Below are 21,593 nucleotides of genomic sequence, written 5' to 3'. Positions count from 1 at the left end.
TATTTTAATTTTCTTTCTTTTCCTTTGGATCAAGCTGCTGACAAAACCAGCAGTTCATTGAGATAGCTGTCACACGTGCCATTTGAGCCAGCTCAAATATTACAAGCATACTGAAACTTGCCAAGGACTGTTCCAAGCCACTCCATTCTTCTGGCTCTGCATGGCTGCCTTGCTTTGAACAGCCTCTCACCTGCCTCTGCCACACATCCTCGAATCTGCTGCGTCCACACGCAAATCTATTGCAGTGAGTTTAGCAGTGAGATAAGGGTAGGACACCTAAATGAATAGCCTTTTTATCAGTGGTGCTAGTAGATTTGCAGTCTTCAGCCAGTCATGTGTCTTGCCTAGTTTTCCTGTGTGCTATTGAGCTAAATCAACAGATTTATACAGAAATACAGCGGCAAAAAGCAGGCGGTCACACCCTATTCAGACAATAGCAAGAGCAGCTGTGGAAACAGAAGAGTTGGTGAAGCTAACACTGAAATTGCTGGATACTTCTCTTTGTCATTCTTTACCTTGAGAAATGTGAAACCGCTCCTTTGGGCTGAATTTGGTGTTTCTCCTATTTAAGACTTTTCTGTTATATAGAAGTTTTGAAACAGAAGTCCAGTCCCAGCTCTTCTTACTTGATTAGACAGGCAGAGGAATGGAGTATTGACATAGAAGTAAACAGCCGAAACAATCGAAAGCTCTCCTGGATCTACAAGTGCTGTATTTTCTATGCCAGATTCTATTCCATACTCTACTGAAATGATCATTTCTATAGAAACAACCCTTTATTCTGTACAATTTGAATACACCAAAGTTTTGCCTACCCTTTCTTTTCCCCCCACATATCAGGATACCAAAATCACAACTTTAGAGAACTTGAGCTGTTTTACATGTAAGAGTGGAACTCCAAAGCTTATAGTTGTTGCTCCATTTACAAATACCAGAGCTTGCAAAACACGGCCATAAAATTTTTGTTGATTACTATGATGCATTTTGCAGTCATGTTGTTTGATACACTTCCTTTGTAACCAAGAGACCTTTCCTGAAGTGTCTAGGTAGCCATTTCAATAGGCAAAATTAATCCAGGCTACTAATTGGCTGGAAAATCACTAGGGAACGTGCCCAGGAAGTGGCACGGGTGACTTGACAAATTGCACACTGCCGTCAGAACAGAGCAGATGAGCATCCGAGAACTATTTTGAGAAGTGCTGTTCTGGGAAAGGCACTCACTGTATTTTAGATAAGACAAAATGAAGTGTCTCCCTGCTTCTGGTCACAGAGAGCTTAAACTACTAGTGTCAACACCAGTACTGAAGCCATGAGCCATTCATATCATTATCTTCCCCAGCCCAAATCCCCTGGCTCTTTCAGAGGTATATGATATACCCTTCTTTACTTCTGACTCCAACCTCGTGCTCAGAATCGCAACTACAGCATTCTCTTGAGGGCAGTGATTTCTAGCTCTGTGCTGCTATTTAATATTTAATATTTCATCCTTCAGCATCCCCTGAAGGAAGGAGATGCAGATGGCCACAAGGCGTACGTGAATGTACGTGCATTTTAGAGCTTGATGTGTAACTCCCAAGCTGAATGCTGCTCACGGCTGGCAGCAGTTTAAATCTGGAGCAGAACTTTGCAGGATACTCACATAATGATATAACCCACATTTCTGAAACTTTGCTGCTTTCCTTCCCTTTCCCTTGGAGGATAAAACAGGTCAGCTCTAGGCATGAGTGTGAATTTTGTGGTTTGATCTCTTTACACAGGAATAATAAAAGAAGGTGCTTCCTAAGCCACAGAATCCAGTCTCATGCTGTTACTATCAACCACACCACACAATCTTGACTACAAATTGATCTTCAAAATAATTTTGTTTTCTTCTTTTTATTTGTAACACTACAGCAAACCCCTCCTAAATTTAGACAGGCTTTCTGGACTTTGGGGAGTTTATTTTTCCAAAGTCACCATTACCTCTATGAAGCTGCAACTGGTTGTTTTCTCTTGCTGGATGTGAGAAGGCTGAACATGCTACTTCAGTGGTCTTTGGCAGATTGCTGCCAGCTTGCTTTGTCTTTTTAAAAATTATTGTAACTTCTTTAATTTTTCAAGAGAGAAAGCAGGATCTTTGCAGCTATCTTCATGACTTCGGGTACTGAGGTCACTGAAGGCATATTTCTACCATCTTTTATGGGACTTTTGGACATTGTGTCATCCAGGAGAGTACAATCAATCCCACAGGAAGCTCTTACAAATGCCCAGAAATTTGTGGAGTTTTTAAGCAGCAGGTAATTGGCATTCGGGGAACAACAGATTCACTCTGCAAGTATAGGGCTGCTATTTCTCAATTCTCTTATTCCACAACTTTTCTGCCCTTTTGAGTTATTTCTCTATTTCTAATGGAAATAAGCATGGAGTGGCTTTCTTTGCAAGACATCTGAGCAGCAGTTACTTGGCTGGAAACTTAGATGGATACTTAGGAACCTTGCTTAAGTGGAATCCATGGTGGAAGACATCCAGGAAAATCTATTGGCTGCTCAGAGTGTACTGAGTAGTGTTAGAAGATTTAAGTCTCTCCAGAGATGCTTAAATGTCAAGTAGATTCGGCAACTGAAGCATCTGCTGCAGCTCTTGTTAAAAAAATAAAATAATACAAAAAGATAAAACATCAAATAGACATTTTACACTAACACTCAAGTGAAAGTTGGACCTGGCAGAACAGAGTGTAGTATGGAAACAAGAGATGTAACTAAAACCATATCAGAAACAAGTTTCACCCATCTCTGTCACCAGACAAAGATTTCCCAACAGCAGGTGTTTGTACAGGTAAATGGAGTACTGGCAAAAGAACCGGAAATGTTCAGCTGTGACTCAGTTTCACCGGGACAGAGAAAGTTACTGATATAATGAACAATGAAAACAGTTATGTTTCAGGACTGTCATCCACGTTTTTGTACATCTGGAGCTTATTTTTCTTGGAGCTCAAGTAGAGATAAATCCTGATTTGAAGCCCAGAGAAGTCAACAGAAGTCTTTAATTGACTTCAGTGGGTTTTTCACCAAAACTTTGACTGGCACATCATATATGCTGAAGTTTTAAATGAGAATCAGATTAATTCCCTGGGCGTGCACTGTTATGGACACCTTCCTTAACATTTTGGCTGGGGAAACAGTAATTTTTAAATGAAAAGAATTGGCTTTGCTGCTAATGAGAGGCTAATTCACTATCAGTGATGAAGACAACAACGTCAGGGCCTTACAAAAAGAGAAGCAACAGAGCACAGGAGGGATGTGACTCTGTGAGAGCTAACCCATGCTTTTAATTTAAACCTGTATCATTTGCTACTCTGGAGCCAGAGTGCCCAGTGCCAGGCATTAGAAAGCCCTCATTGCCCTGTCATCAGGATGGTGCCAAAGGGACTTAAAATACCAATTTCAGGAGTTCAAATATTTTGTGGTATTATTCACTATAGTTTTACCTCATTCAGCAGTGCTTGAGTTTCTTTTGGGCTTTCCACGAATAGGCACTGACCCAATATTTGGCCTTTAATGAAGAACAGAAGCATTAAATGCTCTAAAGTTTTCCAATAAAGAAGTGAGCCATTACTGAAATTCACTCATTTTATCCTAATAACATTGCATTTCCTGCCAATAGCTTAAAATATGCTGTTATTCCCCCTGAAAAGAAAAAGGTCTTAACTCTAAAATAAGACTCTGGAAATGATATAATATAAACATGTGCTGACATTAATTACTGTAATATTTATCTATAAAACAGATGGTAGTGCTTTCAAAAATGTGTGAGCAATGATCAGAATGAATTCATTAGGCATTTATACTGCTGTCATGTACTTGCATAGGTGTTGCCTTGGACCCTGCTGTATGCTAAGGGGCTCTTTCTTTTTAAGTGAGGTTTTACCAAACAGATGGAAAACATTATTAACTACTGTTTTCCTTTCTTGTCAAAGATGTTTTGTCTAATCATCGCAATAATTACACATCCACATTGTAGTAAATCATGCTGTATAAACATTTAGAACAGAGTGGATTATTAGGGTGAAATGCAAAGTATTCCAGACATTGAAACAAAACAAATATGGACTAGACTCTGCTGAATAGTAACAATTTTCAACATCAAGGACAGACAAAACATAATTTAATAGCTTTGGCTTTTCTTCCATTTATGTCCCATTATTCTATGTACTGCGTATCCTGGGTGCTTTCAAAAGCCTCTCTCTTTTCTTTGTGTGAAAATCTTACTAAGGAGACATTTTCCTTTCTACAGCAGCTCCTTTCAACATCTTGCTGCCATGTCTTCTTTTAATGCAGGACCACAAAAGCGTCCCAGAAGGTAGCGGGCAATGAAACCTAATGTGGGCCCTTTGTTTCCTCAAATAGCCACAATATTTCCATTCTAGTTTGAAGCAAGTGTGTTTGTCAGAGGTGACCAAGAACTTTGGGTGTGGGTCTGCAGTACCACCCTTTTCACCTTCAACACCTCTGTCGGATTCACAGTCGCACAATATCAGCACAAACAACTGCATTTCCATCAGGTTGTGCCTGCACCTGGAGGCTGCCTTAGCCCTGCTCTGGGTCATAACCTCACTTTGGGAATTGCTTTTACAGGTGGCTGCTAGGCACAGTTCACACCAACTTTCTGGCCCTGTTTGGCCAAGCAATGAGTGCAGGAGGGTGCAGCTGATTTAATGGCTACAGTATAGATGCCTATATCTGTGCTGGTCATCCTTTAAAGTCAGTGGAAGAAACAGAAGATGTTACAGTACTAATTTAACTGACTGTACTGATAGTGAATTCTGCTCTGGTGCCCAGATCTTTCTCCTTCAAAGTTCTCTGAATTTCTAGGGTTTAGAAGATCCTGCTTGAAAGAGATCTCTTCCTATTATCCCAAAGGTTCATGAATATTGTCTTACAGTGTCAGAAAAAGTGAGTTTGCTCTCCCTCTGTAGCCATTGGGAAAGGTGTCTATCCAACTGTTACAGAAAAAAAAATAGATTTGATCAGAGACTGAAAGAACATTTATTTAATCTACCACACGGTTCAGACTTAAAATAACAACAAATACCTTATCACTGTGTACATTTGCAGGACAAGTTTCAGATCTTCTTTTCCTAGTAGTCAGGCTGCATCTACATTTTCCTCTTCTGAGATAAAGGCAATCACCAGCTGTTTTAGAAGGTCAACTATTTTTGATACCTATGGGAACTATGACCAAGCACTGATACACAAAAAGGTTTAGTTTTGGGTTTAGACCTTTTTTGCATACTTTTGCCTCCAAAACAGACTTGTGCAGAGTCCTGCTATTCCTGAAAGATATTATAGCCAACTGCAGTATTAGGAGAGTACTAGGAGAGTATCAGTGATATTGAAAAATAAAGTTGGCTTATAGAGAAGCTGAAATATTGAAACAAAACAAAACAGAGAGAGAAATTAAGTAGCTTCTATGGAAAGCAAACTAACTTTGTTTTGCTGTGTTGAAATGATTGCACAGAACTACAGTGCCATTAGCTAGTGAGACAGGAGGTGCTTAATGCTGCTCTTTCAAAACTCATTAAGACCACCAGAGACTTCCCCTCCTCTTTATCTAGTGAGGATGTATTAAGCTGTAGCCCAATATGTAGTATGAAGTAGTATGTAGTCCTGGTTCAGAAGACTCATTTCCAGCTGCTTCATCCTGCAGCATCGCACAAGGACAACCTCACATGTTCACCTTTTGTGTCCAACTCTGCTCTGAGGTCAGGCAGACCAGATGACATCTCCCTGCATCAGTGTTGGCACACAGTTAAGATCAGTCTGTTTTAGTGGTGTGTCCTTTGGGTCAAATTAGAGCACACCATAATTTTGCAGTAACCACCACTGGGCAGCAATGCAGAGGCCTGGCACATCGTGGCTTTTGGAAAAAGTGGATATTCATGAAGTCTTTGAGAAGAACCACAAATCCATGCTTCATGAAGAATCTCTTACGGGTGCTCTCTCATGTTACGAGACAGACAAGGACAAAGCCAGACCGCTGGTTGTTTTGAAGCCATGAGTTTGTACTATGACAGGCTGTACAACAGGTGGTCACTCGTGCCACATTTTGATACTGACATCAGCAAGCTGTGAAAGCTATCAAGGGCACTGGAACCGATTGATAACAGCAGAACCTCATTTCCATACCAGAATATCTCTGCTTTAATGTCTTTGGCAGGAGGAAAAGAATCAGCACCAATACTTCACTGGCCACACTGGCTCCTAAGAGGTATAATGATAATAGCTGATAATACATGATGGTGAATGTAATTATATATGTCTGATGTTTAGAGCTAAAACTCTGACTAGATTTATTTGAGCTCTGTATGTTGCTGTATTGGGCAAATGTGAGTCACTAAATAGGCTTTAATGTGTTTAATGTACAGAAAGTGCACTGAATGAAGCATATCATTCTAAAGACAGCATTGTGAAAATGCTGTATCTGGCTTTTTGTTTCCACAGACCTCTCTTCACTCCTCTTTTATTTATTTCTGCCACAGCAAACCCTTCCACCAAAATGCAGCTAGAGAGGTGGATCAGAAGTGGCTGAGGAAAGGAGCAGTTTGGAAACACTTGGGTGCTGTAAGTGAAAACAAAAGCTCTCTAAGTGTCCAGTTGTGTCTCTCTCAGCTTCTGAATGCCCTTCAATAACACAAAATGCACACATATTCCTTCACTCAGTGCACCAATTTCAATAATATTATTTTATGCTGAAATATATATTGGATGATTGTGATAATGAGACGTGATTTCAGGCTTGTTTCATAATTGGAACAGTGTTCTGCTTCTCAGATAGGCATGGGGAATGGAGTAGAAAAAACTCATCCTGATTTCACAGCTGACTCAGCAAAGACCTTCTGTGGCCCAAGCAAACATAGGAAAGAAATGGGACACTGAGGTAGATCCTGGAAATCATGATTGCCTGGGAACATGGCTCTGACAGCATCTGTACAGCCTGCACAGGCTGTAGGTCCTGTGAGCAGCTCCTTCCACCCAGACTGAGGAGTGAAGTTTGTAGAAAAGAGATTTCTGGGAACCCGCCTTTGAATTTCCAATCATACACAAGGGCTTATGCCTTGGCATTTGACTTTTTGAGTTGCAAGGAGGATGACAAAGAAACCTACAGTGAAAATCAGTCTGCACACCTCAAGTTGTTCAGCTCTTGACTGTAGGAAGAAGAACGTGGCGAAGTTGTAAATCTTGTGATCAGATTTATCTGAGCAGCTAGGGAGCTCACCCAGAGGGTGCTGCTGAATTGACTTCATGCACCAATACAGGCTGGGGGATGAGCTGCTGGAGAGGAGCTCTGCAGAGAGGGACCTGGGCGTCCTGGTGGACGACAGGTTGGCCATGAGCCAGCAGTGTGCCCTCGTGGCCAAAAAGGCCAATGGCATTCTGGGGTGTACTAAAAAGAGCGTGTCCAGCAGGTCGAGGGAGGTGATCCTCCCCCTCTACTCTGCCCTGGTAAGGCCTCATCTGGAGTACTGTGTCCAGTTCAAAAAAGACAGGGATCTCTTGGAAAGAGTCCAGCGGAGGGCCGCAAAGATGGTGAAGGGCCTGGAGCATCTCCCCTGTGAAGAAAGGCTGAGTGAACTGGGTCTGTTTAGCCTTGAGAAAAGACGACTGAGAGGGGACCTGATCCAGGTTTATAAATATCTGAGGTGTGGCGGCCATAGTGGTGAGGCCAGTCTTCTTTCAGTGGTACGTGGAGACAGGACGAGGGGAAACGGACATAAGCTGCAGCATAGGAAGTTTCGCACGAATGTGCGTAAGAACTTCTTCAGGGTGAGGGTGACGGAGCACTGGAACAGGCTGCCCAGGGAGGTTGTGGAGTCTCCTTCTCTGGAGATATTCAAGTCTCGCCTGGACACCTACCTGTGCGACCTGGTGTAAGGAACCTGCTTTGGCAGGGGGGTTGGTCTCGATGATCTCTAGAGGTCCCTTCCAACCCCTACAATTCTGTGATTCTGTGATTCTGTGATTCTGCAACCACTGCCACTGAGCTCCCTGCCATGGCTTCCCTGGCACCTTGGGTTCTGTGGACAGCAGTGCTGCTGCTGCTGCCAGGCTCACAGCAGAGATATTTGCTTCCAGCTGAGGACCTGAAAAGCAGTATTGCATGAAATCAGTCTGTTTCCATTATGATTTTCCTATTGTTACCATCATTGAAAGAGAATGGGTCAGTACTCCTGGAAAAAAAAATGCTACAAAATCAAAACCTGGTAGGTTAGCTTTTGGCAGACTTAAATTTATCACTAGAAACTGCCAGATCCAATAGTGTTTTCTCCATGCTAGCTAGTAAGAGATCAATAACAGTCCTAATCATGAAAGTACAGGGAGATTGTAAGAGAGCAGGAAACAAGAGAAATTGTGAGTTTGACCTATCATTCCTGTTGATTCTGGATGGTTTCTGCTAGTAATTTCATAATGCATCATGAATTTTGTAAGGCAGAGGGCCCAGCATATGCAGAAAGAACTTGTGGAATTTTTGCCCATAGGGTTGAATGCTTAATAAAGGGAAATTTTTTAGTCTGTGGAAATGCAGGCTGAGATTGCAGAAGAGGGTAATTAGCCCTCTGCACTCAGGTCTGACAGTTGTCTTGAACACCCCAGTGCAATGCAGATAACTGTAACCTCCACACCTCCTCATTCTGAGCAGTCAGGCTCCATAGCTGCCCCAGCAGCTTCTTTAGCTGTGTGAGGAATCTTCAGATTCAGTTAAATGACTCTAGGCCTCAGCCAGTGTGAAACCAGGCACAGCCCCTTGTGAGAACAGCTCAGAAGCTATCCGTACTTAACACCAGGAGTATGCTGAGTCTGCAAGAGTCTAGCTTGATTTACAGACAGAAGTGACAGAAGATGGGCTGAATTATGTAGGAATAGACTCACATAGCTGCATCTCAATATTTGCATCAGCGTGCTGTGATGCACAGGAGAGCCATTGATTTCTCCCGGATGCCAGCCAGTGGGAGCACCGCAGGGACAGGACACACTCTTGGAGAAGAAGAGGCTCCTATTCCCTTCTAGCAGCCTCCTCTACCCTTCTATGCTCAGCATGAAGTTGAAAAGGAGACTCTCCAGTGCTTCTCTGTGGGGAGAACACTTGTCAGGAGATGAAGCCCAGGGCTGAAGAGGAAGCAAAGAGGAAAGAAGCTTCCAGTCATCAATTATAAACAATCCCAAGGAGCAGACTTTAAACAGATCAGCTCAGAGCATAGGAAACTATTTATGAACCTATCATGTTCTGTTTTTCAGTAGACTGAGCACTGAGTATACAGTACATGGTCAGATTACTCCACCAACACATGTATACATACCACTTGCTGGGAGGAAAGGTGATGTACCTAGCAGCAGTTTACTGAGCTAAGATTAGACACTCAGATTTTTAAAAGGGGAGGAAAAGTCGTATTATGATGTTTTTGAAAAAAGAATGTAGGAAAAATTTTATAGAATTAGGAGGAAAACCCATATTTTTTAACAAAATATTTTGTGTTGGATTTTAGCTTTAATGGAAGTACAGGAACTATGGAAAGAAGTTCGTCCAGCACTTGGCTGATTACTTAGAAGAATTATTACAAAATTTCTACATAGTCCTATGTCTTATCTCAGGGACTGTGCTATACTTCCATTCAATCAGAGTCACACGATTATCACACATCGGTCTGATCAAAGGTGCAGTGTGTGGCATGATCAATATGCATTCGAACTAGCTTTGGAAGAAAAGTGCAAAGTCCAAAAGCTGTAGGAACAATAAATAAAACATCACACTAGAAGATGACAATTATTACTTTGCTTGTTATTCTTTCCTCATTTTATTCCTTGTGAATTCAAGAAATTACATAGTTCTGGCACTTTTTGAGTTCTGCTGTAGCAGAAAATACTCTGCAATCCCTCACGAAGGCCTGTTAGTTTAGAACTTCTGAATTTTGGATCACTACGGAACTTGAAATATTGAAATAGTTAATGTACAATTCTTCTGACATCTGTTAGTAAAAAAGCCATGAAAAATCACCTAGTGCATAGTGCTGAGGAATATCTGTGTTCTTAAGTGGGTAGATTTTATCAGTCTTTGAACACTTTTGTTAATAATATTCTTTCCTTTCCTTAAACAACCCTGTTTTCACTTGGTTTGTAGCAGTCTCAACATCACCAGTCAGGAAAATTAAATTGGACAAGAAGTTTGGAGTTGCATATACCTCTGAATTAATTTAAGACTAATGAAAGGCTGTATTGGCTGCAGACATGTCATCTGCTTGATATGAACTCCAAGAGCAATGCAGTGAGCCCAGCAGCATATGTGATGTCTAGAGAGGATGACATCCATTGCACAAAGCTGCTGGTTACTGTTTCATGTATGCAAGGGTATAATTAGTTGATATAATTTTGATTATCTAATGTTTGATCTTTTGTATCCTGTTTCCATAGTTTGGGTGGGTGGAATTTCTAGGCTGAAGTTACCTTAGCCTGGTTGAATGAATCTCTCTCATTAAAAGAGGCTGTTTTTATCACCTGTCTGCATTATCTAAAATGGTGATACCTCAAACAGGTAGATGCACTGTTTGCCACAAGACAGAGCTCCTGACTTATGGATTCTATTTATGAATCAAGATATCTTAGTGTAAACTTTTGTACAAATTTTCCAAGTAATAAAGCTAAAACTAAAAAATGGCAGAAAATTAGTGGAGATAGAAAGTTCCTTTCCCAGCCTCATGTAGATAACTAAGATGCAGAAGTGCAAGCTCCTGTAATAGCAGACAGACGCGGAAATAAAGCCACTTTTGTACTGACATAAAGTGTGCCAGTTTCCCATTGTCTTCATAACCTGTGGTCATCTGAATCCATGCTGAGTATGGACTGCAGGAGTGGATTAGACTGGCCAATGGCTGTGCTACCACCACAAGTGAGGATGCCCTCCTTGGCTGTGCTGCAGCTGCTTCACCATCAGCTCTGCCTTTGTCTTGCAGCAGGGGGTGAGTGGGATCAACACTGATACAAGAAAAACTTTATTTTTCAAGGTTTGTTTTCAGCTTGGAATTAGAGCTTACCCACTGCACACAAGGAGAAAGTGGCAGCATGTACCTGAGCGGGGATAAAGATAAGGTCACTGCTTTGGCAGCACTATGGCCTCAGAGGGGATCCTGCAGTGTGCAGAGTGCTCAGTGAGAGGATGTGTTAAGACTGTCTGGGGAGCCACTCCTAAGCTTTAGTCAAAACAAGATTTTAGGAGCTGCACGCTTTATTTTCTTTATGTTGTAGCACTTGAATTATGTGACTCATTTGCTATATTGGCACATACAACTCCTGGAAAGTACTGTTGACTGAAAGAAACCATCATTCTGAGAGGTGAGAAAATGATAACCTGTTGTATTTCCTAAAATACAGATGGTTTCATTCTTACCTTCTGCCCTGGACCTATCCAATATTTTGTACAAATTAAGAATTAAACAATGCTTTAGTTATTGCTTATGATTCTATACCCTTTTGTAGCCTGTAGCTCCCTTTGACATCTAGGCAGAGCTTACCTGCTCCTTTCACGATAAATATGAATTGCACGAGGAGTTGCATCTCATTTTGTTAGTACTTGTTGATTGATAGGATATTTTTACGAATAGCAACAGATCTTAATTTAGCAACTTTTCATGGGAGGAAGGAAAACTCCTCTAGTTTTATTCGTTGAAGGGATAAATTTTGGAACCTGCCCACAGACAGGTGGAAGGGCCTTTCTATGGGAGCTGTGAGGACAAAAAAATCCTTTTCTGTGTTGCGAATGCAACCTCAGGGCTGTATTAGCTTTTATATCTAATTCTATTGCCACATCAAAGAGCTGGTGAGGGAATGATTAGCAGATCTGGGCTGCCCTGCTCTCCCTGTAAGTAGGCATAAAACCAGACAGAGCATGCCCCTGCACTGTCTGCTCCCAAAGCAGATCAAGTAAGATCTACACTCTAGACTCTACTACATCCATGTTTCTTTTCACAAAGATATTTTCTGATAAATGAAGCAACAGATGTTCATGCATTGTCAAACATTAAATTAGACAGAGAAATAGGTATTCTGTCTGAAAACAATATTTTGTTCCAGGATTATTACAGATTATTAAAAGATCAATGCAAACAGGAAATGATCCATACCACAGTACTTTGGAACCTCCCACCACTTAAAGGAGTGAACATACTGTGTCTCATCAGCGGTTTGATGAAGATGATTCAATCCCATATTATTTTAATAAAACAACTCTGAATACAAATTATCAAAGGATAAAAATATGTACAAGAAGATCTGTAAAAGTACTTCCAAAGCTCAGCATGTTTCAAGGACCTGAGGTGGAAAGCTCAAATGAACAAATGGAAACCAAAGGCTTCTAAGTCCTTACCAAATGCTAAGTATCAATTTGTAATTGAAATACTTTGGGAAAAAAAAACACTTGACACAATGGATGATGCATGATGGATCAAAAGATCTTGAAGGCAGAATACAAGACCCTGGAGACCCCAGTAGTATATCCGAAGACTAAATGACAGATCTGAAAACTGTAACTTCATTCAGGCTACCAGATGCACTACAGAGTTGAGCAGATGAAACCAGAGGATCAAGGGGAAGTGTTAGAGTGATGCAGAAAACCCAGTGGAAAAGTAATCTTTTCAAACCCAAGGGGAACAAAAAAAATATACGTATTGTATAACAGAGGAGGATTAGGTGAAAGACAAGGAACAATTCTCTCATGCCAGGAAAATTCAGTCATCTAATTCAAACTCCTGATCCAGAAGAAAATATTTTGGTTTGTTTGCAAGTGTTTTGGATGACAGAAGGTTATACTTTATACTGGATGTTACTATCCAGGACCTTAAGTCTGATCACTGTTTGGAGACAGATATCATCAAGAAAAACTCAATCTGCTGTGGGGAAAATTCTTGCCTGCATAAGTAGAACTAGTTTTACCTTTCAAACATTTTAGAAGTTTTGTGATTTTTGCAGAAATGAGTACACTGTTCTAATGAAGGTCTGAAGGCATTTGTGCAGTGGAAACAGAAATAACTGGAAATCAGTACATCAGCTTGGTATTAAAGACGCTTGCTCATTTACTGGCACTGTTTTATATAAAATGAGAGGTAAGAAAAAAGATTATGAATATTAACTGTAGATTCCCATTGCAATTTTTGCAAGAGAATAAAGGTTGTATTAGCATTATTACATTTTGACTATGTCCACTTACATTTTGGCTTCAATTTCAAATAGAATTGTAGTTTGCCTTGCTCTCTCTTCTAAATTGTTCTTCAGTTAGAAGTGCTACGTAATTTCCGGCTTCTTCCTCAAAGAACTGCACTTCAGTAATTGTTTAAGGGTCTCCTCCGAAGTTTATAGATAATTTCAGAAGAAAGGGTTTATACAAATGTGCTACAAAATCATTATAAATGTTTATGGAAGGCATGGTAGGAAGAAATACCAACTACCTATACCTCTTAGAGTTGCAAGACATTATCACCATGCCTTGATATCAAGTTTTGTAATAATGTTATATTCTAAATGTAAGAAAAATGTGCAGTGAAGTTACTGAACCATGACACTGCAAATGCTTCCAAGACCCTGAAATAGTGCACTTTTTGTAAGTTAAGATCTAATGATGCATGCTGTTTGTTATTGTGCTGCCATGGCCACCTATTGAGGAAAGTGCTTAAGAGAAAGTGAATATAGGTAGCACAGTTACACCAGCCTTGGCATCAGCCCTCTGTTGGACATGGAAGCAAAGGTTCTTTGCTTAGTATGCTGGTGGATAAAATAAGCTGTGCTCCTGAAGAAGAGGCTGCATTACTTGGGGTGTATTTATTTTGTAATGCTCACACATTCAGTGGTGCCTAAATTTTGAAGACTGCATTCAGATATTCCAGCTATGCTGGAGGTATCACCTTGGAGTCCATCCTGTGCCAAATGCCCATTTCCACCTCCTCCCTTTATTAGTCATGCTACAATAAAGGAACTGCTACATGGCTGCTGTCATAGATTTATTATCAACCAGCTTTGTGTTGGGGAAATTCTTGATCCCCGTGATTATTAACTCTATTAGTACTGAGGTTTTTACAGATTAATAGCTGCTTACTTAACACGCAGACAGCAAAGATGCAGGACTGGCAGTGTGTAGTTGGCTGCCTGACCAAGGAGATTAGAGGAAGATTGACATGATGAACCTCTGAGTCAGTCTGAGTCTCTCAAAGATGCTAAGAAAGGGAACTCAAATAGCAATGAAAACTTCCCTTACATCCAAGGCAGGTTACATAAAATATCATGTGAAGACATGGTGCTAGGAATGGTTTTGATGTCATAAACAACTTCTTCATTAAACATGTAGCTCAGAACAAATGGAAGAACAATTCCTGATTTTGTTCCAAATGTCAGGAACAATCTAGTTCAAATGAAACTATGAAAGAGGATTAATACAACAACTGCATTCAACAGCAGAACTGACAAACGATAGAACATCCAATGCGTTAAAAAAAGAAAAAGAAAAAAAGAAAGGTAGAGGAATTTAAAACAGAACTTAAAGAAAGACAAAAAGTTAAACTACAGCAGTAATGTTCATGTTCAATACAGGCTATTTAATGATGCCCTACTTGAGGACCAGCATAGCTGTAAACCACCTGTCAATAGCAGTTTTGGAAAGATACAAATATAGATAAACAAATATGGATAGAATTAAGAAGGCGTTCCAATAGGCAAAGAAAGCTGTAAGCTTCCTGGGTTTTACTGGGTAAGTTCTGCCAGTAGGTTGAGAGAAGTGATCCTTCCTTTCTGATCAGCACTGGTGAGGCCACACGTGGAGTGCTGGGTCTGGTTTGGGGTTCCCCAGTATCAGAATGATACTAACTTAATAGAGCAAGTCCATGAAGTCATGAATATGACTAAGGGAGGCTGAAAGAGTTATGACTGTAGCTTGAAGAGAAGGCTCCAAGAGATCTTATCAATACCACATGAAGGGAATTAAAAACACATTCTTCTCAGTGGTACTCACTGACAGAACAAAAGGAAATGGGAACAAGTTAAAAAAATTCAATTGAACACAAGAAAACACTTTGTTGTTGGTGGTGTTTTGTTTGTTTGTTTGTTTGTTTACTGTGAGTGAAACAGGAAAAGGTTGCCTAGAGAGGCTGTGGAGTCCCCACCTGTTGATATCAACTAGTCCTCAGCAACCTGCTCTGGATGTTCCTGCTTGAGCAAGGGGTTGGACCAGACAATCTCCAAAGGTGCCTTCCAACTTCAGTGATTCTGTCATTCTGTAGAAAGGTGGAACCTCATTCAAATGAAGAAAGTACAAATGAATATAAACTACAACAAGTATATACAAAAGCAGAATATGAAACATTAAAACCTGACAGGAGGGAGTAAGAAGATGGAGCCAGACTCTTGTCATCGTTGCCTAATGACAGGACAACTGGCAATAGGCACAATTTATAATACAAGCTTCCCCACTTGGCGATACTGTGTTAAAAATATCCTGAAGGTGCATTTATAGTGAAGAGCTTTGCTGTGGTTGTTACCACTCCAGAAAGAGTGTGCAGGATTTCAGATGCATAAACACTTGTTAAAGTGTAGGAATCAAAGAACAGGAATAAAGATGCAATGTAAGGAAGTAGAAAAAAATATGATACACAATTGTATGAATATATCAATTCAGATCTTAGTGGTCACAAGTGAAATAACTGACCATTAGAAAATACTAGAAAATATTCATAGAAACCATTTGTCACTGGCATTGATATTTTGTGTACTTTGTACACTTCCAGTCTTCTCATCTGAAAAAAAAAAAAAGATACAGTAGGCAAGTGAGTGTATTGCAAAGTGAAAATAGGATAACTAAAATTGTAATGATAACCACAGGAGGAGTAATCAGGCAGATCAGGATTCCTTTTGCTATTAAAGAGTGCCACAAAACTATCAGAGGATATGATGGAAATCTATAAAATAATGGGGGGTGTGGACTAAGCTGATATACAGTTGCTCATTTTACATTCTAATATGAGAAATCAAATGAAAGTAGCAGGCGTAGAGTATAAAATGAAGAGTATATATGTACTCCTAGTTAGCTGTACAACTCCTTACTACTGGAGGCTTTCGATTATAAGTGTCTTTATGGTTTCAAAATATATGGATGAAAAATTCATTTCTATGAATCAAAATACAATTATTATTGAAGAGAATTGTAGCTATTGTAGATGAAGACACTATCACTATGGGCTCAGAAAGTCCTGGGACACAAACTCCTGAAGGATGCACTAACATTCTGTGGAAGTACCATTACAGGGTCTTGCTCAGGACACTACTGTTCCTGATGACAGGTGGGCTTTGATTAGACCCAATAAAACTGGTTGCCCCCATTTGAATTCACATTTCTGCGTGCATTTCTTCCAGTGAGTGTGGCAGCTTTAATATAGATCATCGTTTGGCTTACTTGGCAGTCATTGCCTTGATGCTGTATCTCTGCCCTTTGCCCACCAGGTCCTCAGATTTTTCATGATTGCTTCACGATTGCAAAGAGTGTTGTGTTGTGCAAAGAGTGTTGTGTTGTGCAAAGAGTGAGATACTGATGACAGTGGTTACTAAATCCACCCAGTGCCATGCTGACAGCTAATCCCACCAGCACATAAAACCAAAGGCTAGATGAGGTATGCTAAACCTTCAGAAGGGATTATGGATAAGATGATCCCAAAGTAGGGATGGAGTTATCTCTTCCCTTCCTTGCTTAATGTTATCCATGTTAAGTACTAGAAGCAACTGGAGAAAGTTACATAAATACGTTCTTTCTGAAATGCAAAATAACTCAATTCCCCATTCTTCTCCCTTGAAACGATCACTTACAGTAAAACCTTGTTAGAAATGAGCAGTTCTTTCAGAGCAACTGCTTTCTGAGAAGGACCCCCAATTGTCTTGCTTGTGGGAAATAACAGATTTTGCTAATGTAAAAAAGTACTCCATAAAGACACATGCTTACCTTATCTTTGGCAACTTTACTGTTTACTTGTTCACAGAAAGCCTCTTTAGCTCTACCACCAACATAGGAAATCCAAAACAAATCCAAAGTTGCTTTTGAAAAATTCATGAAGCAACGTAGATACAGCAAGCTTTGGATAATGCTCTACTACTTTATATTTCACTAATATTCAGAGAAAATACTTCATGTGAACTTGGTTTATCAGTTATTCTTTGATATTTTTTTTCTGTCTTCTGACCTTAATGGTAAATATTTATACATTGTGCTGCACTGGATACAAATATACTTGAACAAAGAACAATTCACAGCACAAACTGTTCAATGTTTATGAAGTACATGTAAAGTCAGACTGCAGGAAAACTCTTATACCCAAACTCTGTTGTGCTTTCTGTGTCCTTTGAAAGCTGCTCTTACCTTTTTCATTGTTTATTAACAGTCGGTGGTAGATGTAGCTCAAATATCATACCTGTTTTCTTATTTAAAATATAATGAAAGTATTGCCAGGAATCTAACCATCATAAACAGGAATCTACTTCATATCATTATTTAAATATCTCTATAGTTACCTTAGAGACATTTAAGAAAGAATATTTAGGTCATCCAGTATTAAAAGCTGTCCTTAGTTTAAAGATTCATGACATGATGCAGGAAGATAAAATGCCATTTTAAAGACAACTGCTTGCATTAAGTGGGATTAAATGATTAATCAATTGATCTGAACAAAATTGAATGGAACTAGGAGGTGGCAAGCCTTTCTCACCATTTTCCAGTAGAGAAGGAAGATGTGGTGTATCTTGAATATTACACCATGCATTTATCTATATAACAGCATTCCAAAGTAAGCAACTAATTTTTTTTTTAATTATTATTATTTTCAGCAAGCAGGTTACTTTAGCACAAAATTTGGAATCTACTCATCATTATGCAAGATGCTCTTAACAATTTACAAAATATTTGTTGGTTTTCTCTGAAAAATCCTGTTATATCACTGTCATGTAAATACGTAAGGCATATATGTCTTGGCATTTTTAATGGTCAAAACACTATTTTTCTTCTCGTTCTTCTCCGAACAGCTGACTCTTGTCTGTTATGACTCCAACACCATGTGTAACCCAGGTTTTAAAACTGACTATAAGCAGTGTATTTTAATTGTCCACAGCTAATGTACTTACAGTCTTAAATCTCCCCTTTCTGTCTACAGAAAGTAAGCAGGCACTGAGAGGATGAACAAATGGGAGTGCCCAGCTCTTGCTGCTGTTGGAGATGAGGGGAGAGATAAATATTATGCAATTGCTTCATAAAAATAAGCTGGATTCTTCAGAAAAGGAGTGGCTAACCACAGTAATCACATTTACACCGTGGTCTCCAGAGAAGTCCTCCTCAGAGTTCTGAGACTTCTGCAGTACTTTCACTCCTTGCTGCTATTTGCTGAATATGAAATCATAAGGATGTGTTACTGTGTTTAAGGATGTCATGCAGAAAAGGAACTTCCCTGAATCTGACACGTGATGACAGTCACTCTTACAAACTTTGCAAATTACTGCATGAAGAAGAGAAAAAGATTGAGCATGTGTACACATGTTTTTTCTGCTAGGAGTCACTGATGAGCTTAGTAATCAGGCTTGTTTCATGGTGAATCACAACTGCTGACTCACTATCAGGACCATATATACTTTGGGTCAGCCACACAATCTAGAAATGGGATAAAAGAATATGTCTTTGCAACAGGAGACCTGTAGATCGCTGTCAGCATCTTTCTGAAGTGGCTGAGCTTCTCAGCTCCTGCTGGACACTGTGCTGAGTTGGCACAACTAAGAAAATCCTTAGAAGTACCTATGAATTAAGGGCTTTGGGATCTAAAGATGTCCACCAGTGGCCTAAATAGAACCTGTAAATTTCAAAGCATCTTTTAACTTGTGATAGCATCGGTAATTAAAGAGACATCAGGAGAGCCATGCAGTTAAGTAGCCACTTTCTGATCATGAAATTCACAGCTCATGTAAAACCAGACAGTGCTGATAGGGAAAACACAAACTACTGGCTCCCTTTTCAAATCAGCCCTTGATCTTTCTGCCATCTTCATGTTAATTATCTCCATGTTTAAGCCACAGAAGCTAAAGCAGATAGTTGAAGTGAACTGACCAAAGACTCCTAGGCACAGAATTCACAGACTGAGGCCTTGTTTATTCCGGGTTGTCCCTCATGTTACTGACTCATGTCTGACACACTCGTCTTTGTTGCTAAGAGTACACCACAGCAGAAATGAGTTCGATGGAAGTCCTTCTGGCCCTTGCTTGCCCTCAGTGGCAGCCCAAGGGAACACAGCTGTGCAAAGGTGCCAGGGTCCCCTGAGGATACACAAAATTCAATGATCCTTCATTACAGATCTCAGTGCTAAGGAAGGTGTTGTAAGTAACTGCCCATCTTTTGAGAGAGGCAATCACAGTTAGTCAGTCTCAGTGACCTGTTTTCATGATCAATGAAATGGCTGAAAAACAAAGGATTACCACCTCTCTTTTCCTTAAATTAAGAACTAACTGAGACAAGGTGCTCTGGGGTCTCCACCAAGTTGCAATTTTATACCAGTAGGATCTGGATGCTGCAAGACTTGGGGAGCACAACTGTGACAAAGAGTGTCCGAGATCCATATTGGACAGAGAATTTCAATACTGAAATTACAGGAGATATCTTTCTCAAGATGTTCTCCTTTCTTTGTCAAATCCCTAAAGTAATCAAAACCTTAGGAACACTGATCTCATACACGTGCTGCAGCTGAGATGGAGCTGACATTTTTCTGTTTTTCTGAGTCCAGGATCTGCTCAGGAACTAGGTAGCTTTTATGAAGGACTTTAAAAGCATGGAGAGAAGTACTCTGTACTCTGAAGTCCAAATTTCATCTTTCTTTCACTATACATCTCCACATATGGGAGGAATTGACTCGGAACCAGTTATGCTAGTTTTCTACCATCGGATGATTTCCCTTAGCAGTTTATGAGGAATGAGGCATGAATGTATAATAATTTATAAATATTATATGCAGACAAGTTAATCTGTTTGGTACTATTCTGATAGAATGTAAAAGAGATCACTGAAAGAAATCAACAATAAAGTGAATAGGAAATAAAAATGCAGTCAAAAACTCTCCATTGTTCTTCTAGGAAGACTAAAAATCAGGCAAGGCTAATGATGCTGTTGTGGCTTGGCCCTCCAAAATCTGAGGCCAGGATCAAAAGGGATCATAAAAGACAATCAGATGAAAATTTCCACAACTATTAAAGAAAAGATTTGGGTTAGTCGTCATAACCGAGGACTCCTGATGAGTCCTGAAAAGCATGCAGGAAAGCAGACAGACAGACATGAATTATAGCAGGCTAGATATCTCTCCCAAATCAGAGACAGCTTCACTGGAAATATCCTACACAAGTTTCATGGCAAGATAAGCTAATATTTAGTTCTAACAGTTGTATGTTTCTTAGTGAATAATGCTTCACTTTGAAGGAACTATGCTGAAATGCTTTAATCATCCACTACCACTGGCTTCTGGAGTACAACTGGTACATGCACAACATGGCCTGGCTTTCTGGAGTTAAAACAGGTGTCACAGACTGCAAACAGGTCAACTGCTGCAGACAGATTTGATGTCAGATGATATATGGCTCAGTCTGTACAAGGACAACACAAAGAAACACTGGTTCTTAAAGGGCATGCTGAGGAAGGTCTAAAGCATCACATCCATATGCATGAACTATAAGATGTTCATGCAGGACAAGTTTTGCCTGCTTTCATGTGTCTGTTTATCATTAAGGTGAAGGATCTGATTGCCATACTGAAAAATTCTTCCTTCTGTGTGACATATAGAATTATAATCTGAATCATGACTAATACCCATATTGAATGGTTTAATTCTGTGGCTACAGTGGAAAACAACAAAAAACAAATAACAAAAAAACAAATATTCTTTAACTTCAAAGCCTTGTTATTTTTCTAAAAGCTCCCTCGGGAACCACACAGTTTGAGGAACACACAGTGCAAGCACATCTAGGGACTGTCAGGGGCCAGTCCTTTCTGCTCTTTCACTGTTTTCATAATGAAGCATGTTCAGGAAAAGGACTCAGGTTTACCTGGAAATAAAATATTACTGTCAAAGCATACAAACGTAGGAGATGGGAAACAAAAGGCTGAGCAAAACCACAGGCCAACCATTGCCGTGGTGGCATGCCCAGAGGCGCCCTGCTGAAGGAGGGACATCCCACCACCAAGCCCCTGGCCTGCCAGCCTTGGGGACGTACAGGGCCGGTGATTAAATGCCCTACGTTTTGGTGACCAGCCGTTCTCAGCGCTAGCTGTGGGGATGCAGGCAGCTGGCTGTCACCTTGTGGATCAAGCTTTCTCCTTCCCGTCTGCAATCCCAATCCGGTTTCTTTTTTCATCGATTTCCGACAGCAGAAACCGAAGGCCCACGCTCAGGCCTCTCTATCCCCCACGACGGGTCAAGCACCAGTAGCACAGCCCGGAGCGCCGGACCCCTCACCCAGCCGCACACAAGCCCTCCCTTCGCCTCGCCCCAACCCCGCTGCGATCGCCGGCTCGGTCCC

The 21,593-nt window shown here is 40.3% G+C and overlaps 1 protein-coding gene across 1 annotated transcript in view; it reads left to right on the top strand.

Moving 5' to 3' along the window:
• LOC104911392 (phthioceranic/hydroxyphthioceranic acid synthase-like) overlaps positions 1-21,593 on the top strand; it is a 30,672-nt gene that overhangs the window by 202 nt on the left and 8,877 nt on the right.

Source organism: Meleagris gallopavo, chromosome 6 (genome assembly GCF_000146605.3).
Source record: "Meleagris gallopavo isolate NT-WF06-2002-E0010 breed Aviagen turkey brand Nicholas breeding stock chromosome 6, Turkey_5.1, whole genome shotgun sequence".
In the NCBI taxonomy this organism is placed as follows: domain Eukaryota; kingdom Metazoa; phylum Chordata; class Aves; order Galliformes; family Phasianidae; genus Meleagris; species Meleagris gallopavo.
Note: the sequence above shows the minus strand (reverse complement) of the source record. Positions and strands in the feature narration are given on the sequence as shown.